The sequence below is a fragment of the Nicotiana tomentosiformis genome, chromosome 6 (genome assembly GCF_000390325.3).
Source record: "Nicotiana tomentosiformis chromosome 6, ASM39032v3, whole genome shotgun sequence".
NCBI lineage: Eukaryota > Viridiplantae > Streptophyta > Magnoliopsida > Solanales > Solanaceae > Nicotiana > Nicotiana tomentosiformis.
In genome coordinates, this window is record NC_090817.1 from 85,367,606 (window position 1) to 85,384,038 (window position 16,433).

Genomic DNA, 16,433 nt, shown 5'->3' on the forward strand with positions numbered 1-16,433 from the left:
ATAAAAGTGTCTTGAGCATGATTCACTTGGTACCAACACATTTACCTCTGACCTTATGGTTAAAAACAAAGTTGTTGGCATAAAATAGCTCTAGTTGTGACCTTTAGACTCTTGTGTTGACTCAAACAATCATCGAGTGGTTCAGTCGAGCCATTTGTGATTCTTAATCTTAGCTAGGGTTGTTGTGGGCCCTCGACTCCGTTCTCTTTAGCAATCTAGTAGTGTGAGAGGTGAGATATTGAATTGCAAGTTCAAGTTCCCATGCCAATAGTCTAGAACTTGCCCCGAGTGTTTTTCTAGGCGAAATTCTAAGTGTAGCTTGGATTGAGAAATGATTGTAGGCTCTCCTTGATCCAATTTGAAATTAAAATCTTCCATATCCTACCAATGTGATAACCCTAGTCAAACCCTTTGAGCCGAAGCCTTTTTCTTTCAATAACCACGTTACAAGCCTTTATCCGTTATGTAGTGACCCTTTCTTGGCACCCGATATTTCCTTAGCATTCTTGAGAAAAAATGGGCAAAAATATAAGTTTGGGGGAGAGACGAGGTGTTTGAAGTGATAAGAGGTACAAAGAAGAGAAAGAAATGAAGGGGGGGTGCCAAAAAGAAAGTGAATAAAATGAAGAGTTGAAGGGAATTCAAAAGAAAGTAGGGATAAAAGGCTGAAATAAATAGAAAAGGAGAAAAATGAATGTCATGATCAAGAAAGAGTGACGTTATGTCTCTTTAAGTTCCCCCGAGGAAGAAGAAAATGACTCAAAGAGTCGAGAAAGTATGAGCCGAAAAGAGAAAATGGAGTGCCTAAGGAAAGATGAAGCCATTATATTCCAACAAGTCCTACCTTGGCCCAAAAGCCTTCATTATATCCTGCAAAATCCCTACATGATTTTAAGTTGAGTGAGCTTACATTAGTGGTGATTTACATGAGGGGAAAGCTTATGGTACTTAGAGCCGGACTTGTGGCATTCTTTTGAGAGAGATGAGCGAACTTTTCACAATCCTTGTATCGAGTGTTGCATTCTAAAGTGAGATGTGCTAATGGAGAGTAGAGGAGGAGGAGTTTGGATCTACAATGACCTACGTGAAAGTGCGAGTTTCCTTGATGAATAGAGTAAACTCTTGATGCTCTAGTGTCACATTAGAACTATTGTACTCAAAAAGTCAAACCATTGCATTGTTGATAATTCATGTGTTGTATGTAATTGTTGGTCCCAATTGATGTGTGATTGATTCACCTTAAGCCAGCTGAAATATCTTTTTTTCTAGTGGAGGTGGAAATTGCCTTATTTGCTTGAGGACAAGCAAAAGGTTAAGTTTGGGGGAGTTGATAAGTAGGGATTTTGACCGATTATTTGCTCTCATTTACTTGCGATTTAGCTCAAAAATGCTTAAAGGCATTCCCTGAAACTAACAAAATGTGCTTACTTGCAGGAATATTGGGATATGAGCCAAATAAGTCAAAATCAACTCATAAAGGAGTCAAAAGTGAACAAGAACCAAAATAGGGTAAAAAGGCCAGCAGTGCGGACCGCACAATTCTAGTGCGGCAGCAGAGAGGAGATTCAGAGAATGGTATTTGGGAAAGCTGAAGGAGTGCGGCCGCAGAATATCAAGTGCGGCTACACTCACTATTATGTGGTCCACAGGAGTGAAGAATCAGAGAGTTGGATTCAAGTTCAAAATCAAGGAGTGCGGACCGCATCACTTTTATGCAGTCGCACAATCAGAAGCGCGACCGCACTCATTTTTATGCGGACCGAAGAAGCCCCGAAGTTCCAAGCCCAAAAATTCCAAGAATGCAGACCGCACAATAATTGTGCGGCCGCAGAAGCTCAATGTGCGGATCGCATCAGAATTATGGGGCCGCACAACTTCCACAGGGGCAATTTTGTCAGATATTTTCAGCTTAGTATAAATAGAACTTTTTGTCATTTTTAGGTTAAGTGACGTTGGAGAATAGCACCTGAGCCATTTGTTTTTGCTATTTTGAGGATGTTTGTACTAGATTAACATCTATACATTAGATTTTCTTTCCCTAATCAATTAATATGCATTCTATCTTAATTTCTTCTTTGATTTATGTACTTTTCATGAGTAGCTAAATCTTTAGCTAGGGTTGTGACCCAACCCTAGTGTGGGTATTTGATGGGTGTTTAATTTAGGGCTTATTTTTTATTGGGTTAATGATATTTAGCCTTGTTCATGATTGAACCCTAGAATCAATGGTTGCAAACATTGATTCATGCCTATTTGACTTAGCCTCTACTTGAGAAAAAGAGACTAAGTCTAGGAAAACTTGGCTAACAAGAAATTGGGGTGAACTCAAGAAATTGATAGCCCCAATTAAAGGGTTAAACCTAGAGATAATAATACCCGACTTGAGATAATATCACTTGTATTGTGCAAATACCCAATTGGACTTGAGAATGTCAAATTGGGCAAAATCACTCAAACTACCAAGATGTATAGAGTGAGTACCCGGATGTGATTGCTACATCACGACCCCAACTAATCAAATTTTCCCTGGAGTTTACAACCCATTAGATAACCACCTAGGTAGAAGTCACGACCCTAATCCCTTTTAATAATTTGAAAAACTCAAAACCTAAAATATTGTCCTTAGTTTTATACTTGCAAACAATAGAGTAAAGTAGAAGTAGAACACCAATCAAGTTTGTGGAAGTGTAATTGGAGCCAAAACTTGCAATTAACTTAGATATACACCTAATCTCGTATTCTAACTCCCTGTGGATTCGATCCCGACCTTCGTTGGGTTTATTATTGCATCGACCGCCTCACTACTTAATTGTGGTATGGGTTTGGCCGAGATCATGGGGCCTCTGCACTAACATCCCTCACAAAGGCCAGATAAGATAGACAACCCTTCTCAATCATCCGCTGAGCTTTCAAGTATGAAATCACTCTACTGGAAACATAGTCTATAGAGCCACTCTACTCAACCCTCGGCAACCCCGGCATCGCCAACGTGACGGTCTTAGCGTGACAATCTAGAACAACATGACATGGAGACAACCAATCCATACCCAAAATCATGTCAAAATAGACCATACTAAGCAACAAGAGATCCACTCTAGTCTCCAAACTCCCAATAGTCACCACACATGACCGATATACATGGTTCACAATGATAGTATCTCCCACTGGAGTGGACACACGAACAAATGCAACTAGAGACTCACGAGGCATAACCAGATAATGAGCGAAATACAAGGACATATATGAATAAGTAGAACCAGGGTCAAATAATACAGAGGCATCTCTATGGCAAACTGAGACAATACCTGTAATCACAGCATCCAAAGCAATGGCATCTGGTCTAGCAGGGAGAGCATAGAAACGGGCCTGGCCACCCCCCGATCGACCTCCCCCTCTCGGGCGACCCCTAGCTGACTGAGTCCCACCTCGAGCTGGCTGGACGGGTGGTGGAGCTGCTGGTGCTGGTGTCATCGGCCGAGTACTCTGTTGTGGAGCCCTACTCAACAACCTAGGGCAATCTCTCTTAATGTGACCAAAATCTCGGCACTCGAAACAACCCCTCCTTTGACGGAACTGCTGCTCCTGATGCCTAGAGGAACTACCCGTGGAAACCTGAGCTGACGAGGCATAGTGAGAACTTTGAGCTAGTAGTGCACTAAATGACGACTGGCCCTGCTGATGACTGTGTGACCCGTGGACAGATGATGCACCACGGTGGACTGGGCGAGTCGTCTGATGATATCTGAAAGGACGACCACTACCATGGTGGAACTGCCCCCTAGAAGGAACACCGCTAAATCCACCTTATCCACGAGGCCTCTTGGCCTCCCTCTCAACCCGCTCCTGGCTGTGAACCATCTCAATATGACAAGCAATGTCGACTTCCTCGTCGAAAGTAGCACCAAACACTCTCTCTCTAGTCCTAAGCAATCGCAACTGAAAAATGAGGCCATCTATGAACCTCCTGATCCTCTCCATGTCTATAGGAACCAACTAGATAGCATGACGGGCCAACTATAAAAATCTCATCTCATACTGCATCACGGACATATCACCCTGATGAAGTTGCTCTAACTGCCTACGCAGCTCCTCTCTATGGGACTGAGGCACTAACTTCTCCAGTAATAGACCAGAGAACTGCTGCTAGGTAAGGGGTGCTGCGCCGACTGGCCTACGCCTCTCGTAAGCCTCCCACCAACTGAAGGCAGCCCCAGAGAACTGAAAAGTAGTGAACGAGACCCCACTGGTCTCTAGAATACCTGTTGTACGGAGTATCCTCTAACACCTGTCCAAGAAGCCATGTGCATCCTTTCCCTCGGTACCACTGAAAGATAGAGGCTGGAGTCTCCCAGACCTCTCCAATCGACGATGCTCATCATCAGGCATAACAGGTACCACATAATCCTTAGCAGCTACAACCGGCTGGGCTGGTGGTGCCGCCGTTGTCTAGAATCCTTGTACCACCTGCTCTGGTGTGCGGGCGGCGGGAGTCTGAGCACCTCCCCCAGCATAAGAAGTGGTTGTTGCGGTTGGAACCGAGATCGCCTGAGCAAGTTTGGTGCACGCATTCAGAATTTGAGCTAAGGCCTCCTGAAGGCCTGGAATCACAACAGGCACATGTGGTGCCTGATCTGGTCCCACCGGCCCATCCACAACTGGAGCCTGCTCCTGAACTGGGGCAACTGGTGGATCTGCAGGTGCTGTCCTAGCTGCGATACGAGCTGCACCTATGCCCCTACCGCGGCCTCTATCGCGGCCTTGGCCTCTCGCGGCCTTGGCTGGAGGTACTGGTGGTTGTCCATCCTGCCTCATAGTACGAGTCCTCACCGTCTGTGAGAGAATGAAACAACAGATGTTTAGTCACCAGAATTAATAGATTTGCACGACACAAATTCAAGAATGTGAAGTTTTTCCTAAGGGTTCGGCAGCCTCTCGAAAATAAGTACAGACATCTCTGTACCGATCCGCAAGATTCTACACATAGTCTAAGCATGATTTCTAACATGATTTGCAGTCAAATCTCTATAACACAGAGAGAACATGTAATTAGCAATAGTCTATTCGACTTAAAAGTCTAACGGGACGGACCAAGTCACAATCCCCCACGGTGCATGCCCAAACGCCCGTCACCTAGCATGTGCGTTACCTCCAAAATAGTCACATCATACCAAAATCCAGGGTTTTATACCCTCAGGACCAGATTTAAAACTGTTACATACCTCAAACCGCGTAAAATCCTACTCTACAATGCCTTTGCCCCTCGAATCAATCTCCAAACTCCCCGAATCTAGCCACAAGTAGTACGATATAATTAATGTAGGCTAAAAGAATCAATTCCACAAGAGAAACACGAAATTATAAGTCAAAATCAGAAATAGGCTCACCTCCCCCCTCCCGGGCCCACATCTCGAAACCTGACAAAGGTCACAAAACCCGAAAGCCCATTCACTCACGAGTCCAACCATACCAAATTTATCAAAATCCGACATCATTTTCCCCTCCAAACCCCCAAAATTCACTCTCCAATTCCCAAGCCCTAATCTCCCAAATCTCACCTCAAAAACTCACCAACTAGGCGTAAAATCAGTGGGTAAATACCATTATTGAAGATAAATAGGCACAAGGAACTTACCTCAGCAAACACTTCAAAATCCTCCTCAAAATCCTCCAAAATCCGATTTCCAAAATGTGAAAATGGTGAAAAGTCTCGAAGCCTTCTATTTATAGGTTCTACCCAGCAAAACCGCACCTGTGGACCTTCTGTCGCATCTGTAATGCCGCACCTGCGGAAATTCCATGGCAGGTGCGGATCCCACTTAAGCTCCCATATTCTGCATCTGCAGGGCCTGCCCGCTTCTGCGATCCTTCCCACTCAGGCCTTTTTCTGCATTTGTGCCTCCCCTTCCGCATCAGCGGTTTCGCAGATGCGCTCCTAACCTCACACCTGCGCTTCCAGCCCAACCCAGCCTTGCCCGCATCTGCGTCATCCTCTTCGCTTCTACATGGCCGCACCTGCGGACTCCCACCACAGGTGCGAAACACCAGAACACCAGAAGAAACCAGCAATGCCTAAGTCCAAATTTCCTTCCGATGGGCATCTGAAATACCCCCGAGGCCCCCGGGACCTCAACCAAATATACCGACAAGTCATATAACCCCATGCGAACTTAGCCGAACCTTCGAATCACTTAAAACAACATCAAAATATCAATTATACCTGGATTCAAGCCTAAAGAACTTCTAAACTTTTAAATTCCATAAACAACGCCGAAACCTGCCAAACCACGTCCGCTTAACCTCAAATTTTGCACACAAGTCATATTCAACATTACAGAACTACTCCAACTTCCGGAATTGGAATCCGACCCTGATATCAAAAAGTCAACCCCCAAGTCAAACTTCCCAAAAATTCGACTTTCGCCATTTCAAGCCTAAATTAGCTACATATCTCAAATTCACAGTCCGGACAAGCTCCCAAGTCCAAAATCACCCAACGGAGCTAACGGAACCGACAGAACTCTATTCTGGAGTTGTCTTTACATAGTTTCGACTACGGTCAAAATATTTTGACTTAAGCTTCCGTTTTAGGGACTAAGTATCCCGAAATACTCCGAAACCAAAAACAAGACCTCCCAGCAAGTCACATAAGCAGAAACGGATACGAAAAAAATAATAAATAGGGGATCGGGGCTAATACACTCAAAATGATAGGTCGGGTCGTTACAATAACTCACAATAAAAGTATATAATTGGAATTCTAGATATTAGCCTTATAATCCTAATAGTTATGAAATATAATACTACACGTTAGGAATCCTACATGATTGCATTTAGAAATTCTATTAGTATAATTACTTTTGGGCATAGACATTGTCGACAGTAAAATTGCGTCAAGTAAATAATCTAGACCGAAAAAATATTGTAACAATCGTAGTATTTGATTTCGAGTAATTTGAGTGTTACAATCTCTATGATTCCTCTTATTCTACTTTTTCAATAAAAATTCAAGGGCTTTTGAGCTAGATCTTGAATTTGAATTTGATTTATCCGCCGCGAACACTTTGATTGTTGCCACGAATTGTATCACGAACAAGTAGCCTTGATCTTGAATGCCTTGTATTTAATTTGACTTGGTTCTTGATCTTGAATATTTGAAATTTGTGTTGAAGTGCTTGAATGCTTGAACACTTGCAGTTTACAGAGAATTGTGGCATTTGATCCACGAACTCTCTTGTGTTTTCTTGTTATAACTTCTAGTCTCTTTTCTGGGTTATGAAGACCCCTATTTATAGTTGAGGGAGGGAAGTATTATGATAAGAAAAACTCTTTCCGACTAATCAGATTGAAGAGTGACAAGGCCGCAATCGTTTGGCCAGAACGTATCACTTGCACATGTGGCGTGACTTCATTGGCCTTTTAATTTGATTTCGCATGCCTTGTCATTTTGACGCGTGGCATGATCCTATTGGCTCTTTCACTTGACTTGGCATGCCACATTATTTGACACGTGGCGCCAAATTGGGCCTCTAGGAAGATGACATATTGGGCCAAATGAAGTGGGCTAATTACTTGTAGCCCAATTAAATGGGCTAGCCCAATAGATTTTTATCTAATCCATACTGGACTAACATAATCAATCTAATTATATTAGCCCATAATAATTATTTGGACTAATATACCTTGAATTTAAAGTACCGTCCAAATAATTTTATGGATTTAAATCCAATAAAATTTAAACGTTTATAAATGCCCCTGCTTCAAGATTTGTCGAAGTATAAACTTTAAGGACTAGACTTGAAGTATTTGTTGAAGACAATTCGTATTTACGTTGGAATGGCTTCGTCAGTGTTTCTTCTTATAATTAGAACACTTTAGTTGCATTCTATCTGCACCAAAATAGTGACAAATCCTCATATGCCAATATTAATCCTTTAACTAACTTTTGTTTTTACTTAAGCACCAAAATTGAAAATGAATTCCAATTGCCAAGCAATTTCAGTTAAACCTGACTCCGTCAACACCTTTTAAATTGACATCTCAATAGAGGACATAGTGGATCTACTACACATGGCAGTAGCTAGAACATTTTGAATTTATCACAATTGATTATTGTGTATATTCTTACCACTGCAATGTTTTAATCCAAATAGTACATGCCTTTTCCTTCTCCGACTAGCATTGTTAATTTAAGTAGGAGTCAAATTGTAGTAGCCCAGTTCATGTTGGAAATTAACTGTGACAACCGCCTTTAACACTGATACCACATCGGGTTCACAATAGCCTACTCTAATCATCTATGTAAGGTTACACTATCTTCAACTCACGATCATCAATTTCCAGTGCCTTTGACAACTGTGAAGTATCACCAAAGGTAATTTCTTCTTCTATATTTCTTTTGTGGTTTTTTTTTCTCTTTTGTTTTTGTAGGCCAAGAAGAGAAAAGGTCGTTGACTTCCAAGTCGACCGGCAATTCCATGACGTCCCATAGAAGGATAAATTCATCACGGCATATAGGTGATCAAATCCTTAACAACATATAGAAGGTCAAATTCCTCACAACATATAGAAGGACAAATACATCTCAATACATAGATGACAAATCCATATCAGCATATAGAATCAATACATAGATGACAAATCCACATCAATATATAGACAGACAAATCCATATCACTATATAGACGGACAAATCCACATCAGTATATAGACGGACAAATCCATATCAACATATAGATGGAGAAATCCATAAAGAGGCCAACTTAAGGTGTAAAGGAACTTAAACGTCCACCTTAAGATTGGAAATTATAGTTTCTTTTAAGGTTAAACCCACGAAGAGGCCAACTTAAGGTGTAAAGGGACTTACATGTCCACCTTAAGATTGAAAAGTTATAGTTTCTTTTAAGGACAAACCCACGAAAAGACCAACTTAAGATGCAAAGGGAGTCTACCTTAAGATTGAAAATTTATAGTTCCTTTTAAGGACAAACCCACGAAGAGGCCAACTTAAGGTGCAAAGGGACTTACATGTCCACCTTAAGATTGGAAAGTTATAGTTCATTTTAAGGACAAACCCAAAAAGAGACCAACTTCAGGTGCAAAGGAACTTAAACGTCCACCTTAAGATTGGAAAAAAGCTTCAACCCGAAGGCTTGGTGGACTTCACGGCTTCGACTTGAACAATTGCCAAACTTCGATGCTTTATCTCGAAGAGCGGTGGACTTTTAAACTTCAACTTGAAAAATTAACAGACTTGAAAACATCAATTTGAAGACTTAGAAGACTTGAATACCGGTGAATATGAAGGCCGACGAACTTTAAGACTTCAGCTCGAAGACTTAGAGGGCTTAAATATTTTAACTTGAAGACCGACGAATGCTTGAATACTTTAACTTTAAGACCGGAGGACTTGCAAACTTCAACTTGAAAAATTGACGGACTTGAAGACTTCTACCTGAAGACATAGAGGGATTAAACATTTCAACTTGAAGACCGGCGAGCTTGAAAATCGACAGACTTAAAGACTTGCCAGACTTTGTATACTTCAAACAGAAAGTGTAGCAGCCAAGATGAATTCAACTTGACTTGGCATTAAAGAATTCAACTTGAAGATTTGACCTTCTACTAAAAGACTATATCTATCCATCAAAAATGCCAATTTTCTATGCAGGCTTGCCCATCAAAGTTCAATGAAAGAATACTTGTTAGCCCAATTTTTTTGAGTCCTAGTGAGGTGGATTATATTCCATCATGCTTCATTCGAACAATGATTGGGGCAATATATATCTTTTTAACTCATGCGACTGAACTTAGAATGAAACTCTAATCTACCTGCGTACCTCGATAAAGAGGATCAAGTCATATCGTAGTTCAAAATGGGTGATGTTTTTTAGTATTCTAAATTTTGCCTAGGCTGCCTCTTTCTAGATTTGTAACCTAGCAGACATTTTCTTTTGGTCCGTACACAGTTAATACTCTTGCGGACCAGGAGTAACATGCAATTTATGCTCTTACATTGAGGAGCATAGCAATTTGCAATTTAAGCTCGTATTTTGAGGAGCTTTGCAACCTGGAGATTTTGCTCAAATTTGAAGAGTTTCATGACATGCAATTTAGGCTCGTGCGTCCAGGAGCGTTGAAACATGAATATTTTTCTCAAATTTGAAGAGCTTCATGACATTCAGTTTAGGCTTGTGCGTCCAGGAGCGTTGCAACTTGAAGATTTTGCTTAAATTTGAAGAGCTTCATGACATGCAGTTTAGGCTCGTGTGTCAGGAGCGTAGTAATTTGAAGATTTAGCTCAAATTTGAAGAGCTTTGCAACTTGAAGTCTTTGCTCGACTTTGAAGAGCTTTCGATTTGAGTCTTTGCTCGAATTTGAAGAGCTTTATAACTTGAACACTTTGCTTGAATTTGAAGAGCTTTATAATTTTAAGACTTTGCTCGAATTTGAAGTGCTTTACGTCTTAAAGATTTAGTTCAAACTTGGGGAGATTAATGACATACAACATAGGCTCATGTGCTAAGAAGCGTTATAACCTACAGTTTAGGCTCGTGCATTAATGAGCGTCATAACTTGCAGTTTAGGCTCGTGCGTTGAGGAGCGTCATAACTTACAATTTAGGCTCGTGCGTCAAGGATTATAGTGACATGCATAGACTCTTCGATTTCATTCCCGGATGGAAACTTGCCCATTCTCGCCTTGTTATTCTTTTTCTTCTTCGTAAGGCTCAAAGACCTGTAGGTCTTTGTCTCCACTTATGGCCATACTTAGTTCCATATCATGAGCACGAGTTGCTAGTTCTTCAAATATTTTGGGCTTTATGCCTTGTAAGATATTGCGAAGACCCCAATGCATGCCTTTAATGCACATTTCGATGCTAGAAGTTTCGCTAAAGCGATCTTTGAAGTTGAGGCTTAAGTTCCTCCAACGGTTGATAAAGTCAATAACTAGCTCATCCTTTCATTGATGAGAGTTGGTAAGTTCAATCATTATTACGATGCGTCTTGTGCTATAGAAATGATTGAGAAACTCTTGCTCTAACTGCTCCCAACTATCGATGGAACCAGATTCAAGATCGATGTACCAATCGAATGCATTACCTTTGAGAGATCGCACAAACTATTTGACAAGATAATTGTCATATGTTCCAGCATTGTTGCAAGTTTCAACAAAGTGTTCTATATGTTGTCTTGGATTTCCCTTACTGTCGAATTGTTGCAACTTAGGAGGTTGATACCCAACATGCATCTTCAAGTTATCGATTCTTTGCATGTACAGATTTGCATATGTGAGAGATAATTTGGACGACTCATGATGAAGTCTTTTAATTTATCAACGGGAATCAGACCTTCAGCGGAGACTTGAATTCATTAGTTGTCGTTGCTTGCTTTTCGGAGGAGTCTTCTTTCTCTTGCGATCTTTGAAGATTTAAAGGTGTTTGTGTGAATTCTCCCTATACTATGCTATCCAATTTATTTGTTAACTTGAAAAGTTTATCATCTTGATCTTGCACGCGCTTTGACAGGCTTTCAACTGCTTTCGTCAAATTTGCAAGTTGTTCTTCTACAGTAGAAACTTCAATAACCATTGCTTGCATGATCGTCGTAGATGATGAAGAATAACATACATTGCTGGGATAAAGCTTAGAGGTCACATTAATGGAGACTAGAGAAGATCCAACGCGCAAGTCATCATCATCGTCTTGCATGAAAGGTTTCTTGGACTTAGATAAACTAAGTTGAGCAAGAACCTTTTCGATTCTTTCGGTGACATCGTTCCCTTTTTAGGTCGTGCTTGTAGAGGATCTTGTTCCTTTTGAGGATGAAGATCTGACAACAGGGGTTGATGCGGACGACACTTGAAGTGTTTGCTGTCCTAAAGAGCTTACTTTGCTCCTTGTAACTGCCCCAAATCTTCCAAAGGTAATATTGAGGATGCTTTCCACATCAACAAAGAACTTGGAATAAGCAGCTTTAGTGGATGTTGATCTGGAGTTGATTTTCTTTGAATACATTTCGATGTTCTTGAATTTTGGTGATCGAAAAGTAGAAATGAGAGGTAGAGATTGTCCCACTAGGCGTGCCAGAATTTGTAGACAATACAATTGCCTCAAGAAAATAAAATCAAGACCGAAAATATTATAATAATCTTAGTATTTGATTTCGAGTAATTTGAGTGTTACAAACTCTATGATCCCTTTGTATCTACTTTTCAAATATAAATTCAAGGACATTTGAGCTTGATCTTGATTTTGAATTTGATTTATCCGTCGCGAACACTTTGATTTTTGCCACGAATTTTATCATGAACAAGTAACCTTGATTTTGAACGCCTTGTATTTGATTAGACTTCGTTCTTGATCATGAATACTTGAAATTTGTGTTGAAGTGCTTAAATGCTTGAACACTTGCAGTTTGCAGAGAATTATGGCCTTTGATCCACGAGCTCCTTTGTGTCTTCTTGTTATAACTTCTAGTTTCTTTTCTGGGTTATGAAGACCCCTATTTATAGTTGTGGGAGGGAAGAGTTATGATAAGAACAAACTCTTTCCGACTAATCAGATTGAAGAGTGACAAGGCCGCATTCGATTGACCAGAACATGTCACTTGCACACGTGGCGTGGCTTCGTTGGTCTTTTAATTTGACTTCGCATGCCTTGTCATTTTGACGCGTGGCATGATCCTTTTAGCTCTTTCGCTTGACTTGGCATACCACGTCATTTGATACGTGGCACCAAACTGGGCCTCTAGGAAGATGAGATATTTGGCCTAATGAAGTGGATTCATCCCTTGTAGCCCAATTAAATGGACTAGCCCAATGAATTTTCATCTAATCCATATTGGACTAACATAATCAATCTAATTATATTAGGCCATAATATTAATTTGGACTAATATACCTTGAATTTAAAGTACCGTCCAAATAATGTTATGGATTTAAATCCAATAAAATTTAAACGTCTACAAATGACTCATGCGATTGAACTTAGAATGAAACTCTAAGCTGCTTACGTACCTCGATGAAGAGGATCAATTCATACTCGAAGAGCAGTGGACTTTTAAAATTTAACTTGAAAAATTAGCAGACTTGAAAACATCAACTTGAAGACTTAGAAGACTTGAATACCGGTGAATATGAAGGCCGATGGACTTGAAGACTTCAGCTTGAAGACTTAGAGGGCTTAAATATTTCAACTTGAAGACCAGTGAATGCTTGAATACTTCAACTTGAAGACCGTAGGACTTGCCTAGAATTTATAGACCATAAAATTGCGTGGAGAAAATAAAATCTAGACCGAAAATATTACAACAATCGTAGTATTTAATTTTGAGTAATTTGAGTGTTATAATCTCTATGATTCCTCTTATTCTACTTTTTCAATATAAATTTTAGGGCCTTTGAGCTTAATCTTGAATTTGAATTTTATTCATCCGTCGCGAAACACTTTGATTGTTGCCACAAATTGTGTCACGAACAAGTAGCCTTGATCTTAAACGCCTTGTATTTAATTTGACTTCGTTGTTGATCCTGAATACTTAAAATTTGTGTTGAAGTGTTTGAATGCTTGAACACTTGCAGTTTACAGAGAATTGTGGCCTTTGATCCGCGAGCTCCCTTGTGTTTTCTTATTATAACTTTTGGTCCCTTTTCTGGGTTATGAAGATCCCTATTTATAGTTTGAGGGAGGGAAGTGTTATGATAAGAAAAATTCTTTCCGACTAATCAGATTGAAGAGTGACAAGGCCGCAATTGTTTGGCCAGAACGTGTCACTTGCACACGTGGCGTGGCTTCATTGGCCTTTTAATTTGATTTCTCATGCCTTGTCATTTTGACACGTGGCATGATCTTATTGGCTCTTTCACTTGACTTGGTATGCCACGTCATTTGACACGTGGTACCAAAGTGGGCCTCTTGGAAGATAATATATTGGGCCTAATGAAGCGGGCTCATCACCTGTAGCCCAATTAAATGGGCAAGCCTAATAGATTTTTATCTATTCCATATTGGACTAACATAATCAATCTAATTATATTAGCCCATAATATTTATTTGGACTAATATACCTTGAATTTAACATACCGTCCAAATAATTTTATGAATTTAAATCTAATAAAATTTAAACGTCTACAAATACCCCTACTTTAAGACTTATCGAAGTATAAACTTTAAGGACTAGACTTAGAAGTATTTGTTGAAGACAATTCGTATTTGCGTTGGAATGACTTCGTCAGTGTTTCTTCTTATAATTAGAATACTTTAGTTGCATTCTATCTGCACCAAAATAGTGACAAATCCTCATATGCCAATATTAATCCTTTAACTATTTTTATTTTTTTTTACTTAAGCACCAAAATTGAAAATGAATTCCAATTGCCAAGCAATTTCAGTTAAACCCGACTCCGTCAACACCTTTTAAATTGACATCTCAATAGAGGACATAGTGGATCTACTACACATTATCATTCCATAATATCCGATACCAATATGTAAAATGGATTGCATAAAGCGTGAAGTTGAGGAAAAACATATATTTTATATTATATTTGAATTACTTTCCTACTCAAATAATATTTTTTTTATTATTAAATTTTTGTGTAATATTAAAAAAATACCCAATTATTAAAGAACAACTAAGATTTTTTTAAGAATATAAATGTATGAGAAAGAAAAAGAAAAAGGTTGGTAAGAGTCAATATCATTAATAATTTTACAAACATAAAGATCTAAAAGTGGAATGTCAGATCAATTTTTTAACTCTTTGAAAATAAAATTTATGGTGGATAAAATTATAATTACGATTAAATATTTAAAACAAGAGATGAACTAATATTAATCTTCTAAATCAACAGAAAATAAATTATTTTTTACGTTAAGACCAAATAATCAAATCTTTTAATTAATTATTTAGCAAGAGAATCTAATTCAATAATTTTTTTAATTCATCATATGAGTAAAAAAAATCAAGTTAAAAATAATCTTAGGGTACATTTATTTATTCCATAAAAAGAGGGTTATACATTAAAAAAAATTAGATCACAAAGTAAAAAAGATTAATATAGTATTAAGAAGGATATACAAGTGTGTGAGGAAGCACGATCAAAGCTAAATCTTGAACAAGAACAAGCTTTCAAGACTATATTATAAATAGTCGACTATGGGATAGCAAGATTATCCTTTGTAGATACCTCTGGCGGAATCGAAATAATATTCATATGTCATGCATTACTTGTAAATATCATATCAAGAGGCATGATATTGTTAGTAATAATAACAAGTGGTGTACCAGCAACGATTTTATTATGAGATCGTACAACTCACTTTAGATTTGATATACCTCTTCAAAAAACTGAAATAACCATCACAAATATATCAAAGCCAAGCAATAGTGCTAAATTTATAAGGAAAGTCAAATTGATAATATGGGATGAAGCACTTATGGCTAAGCGTCAAAGGATCAAAACAATTGCCTAGAGTTCTAGAGATATATTGGATATCAATGAACCGTTTGGTAGAAAAGTAACAGTTTGGGAGGTGATTTCAGTCAAGTACTATCAGTAGTTCCAAAATCAACGAAAGCAAAGACTGCAAAAGCTAGCTTGCCAAAATTATACTTAGAGTCTCAAATGAAAAAAATCGAATGATAAAAAATATAAAAGTAAGAATAGATCTAATATTTAGTGACTTCTTGCTTCCGGTCGAAAACGAAAAATTGCATCCAACAAAAGATGATCTGGATCTTTTAGAGCACTTGGTTATCAACCCAAATGGTAATAGTAGTGCATTTAATAAGCAAAATTATTTTCATCATTAGATTAAACGCAATTTGTGTAAATTACATAATAGAAATTAAACAGTTATCTTAGCTAGCAGAAATGAGTATATTGATCAACTAAATAAAAGATTGATATGCTAATGTAATAATATTTTTTGGTATTTGGATGATTGTTATATTATTATATATAATTTTTTTCTCATTAGTTAATATTTTTTTCTTTCTTCATATAAATTAATGTTTAAACTATCATGCGTCATTATTAACGTACAATACACGTTTATAGATACTAGTATATATATAATGTAAAAGTTGTTTATACTATTAGGTACTATTTTAACTTGTTGAAGCAATTATCCTGTCTTTTTTTTCAAGTTACTAATCCCGCATATTATGTATAACTAGGGGAGGATCCAACACAAGTACCATGTTCAATTGATCATATCACTTTCGACGCAAAACATAAATCAACTAATGAGTTCAATACTAAAAACTTTATTGAATCTATAGAATTTAAATCATGAATTCGCCTCTGTATATAACCACACAATTTCTTTTTAGGTGATTTAATAGTTTAAAAATTATTTTACGTTGTCAATGTACATAAGTTAAACTCTCTGAATTGTTGCTCAGTCTTTTCAAAATTGGATTAGTGTTGGG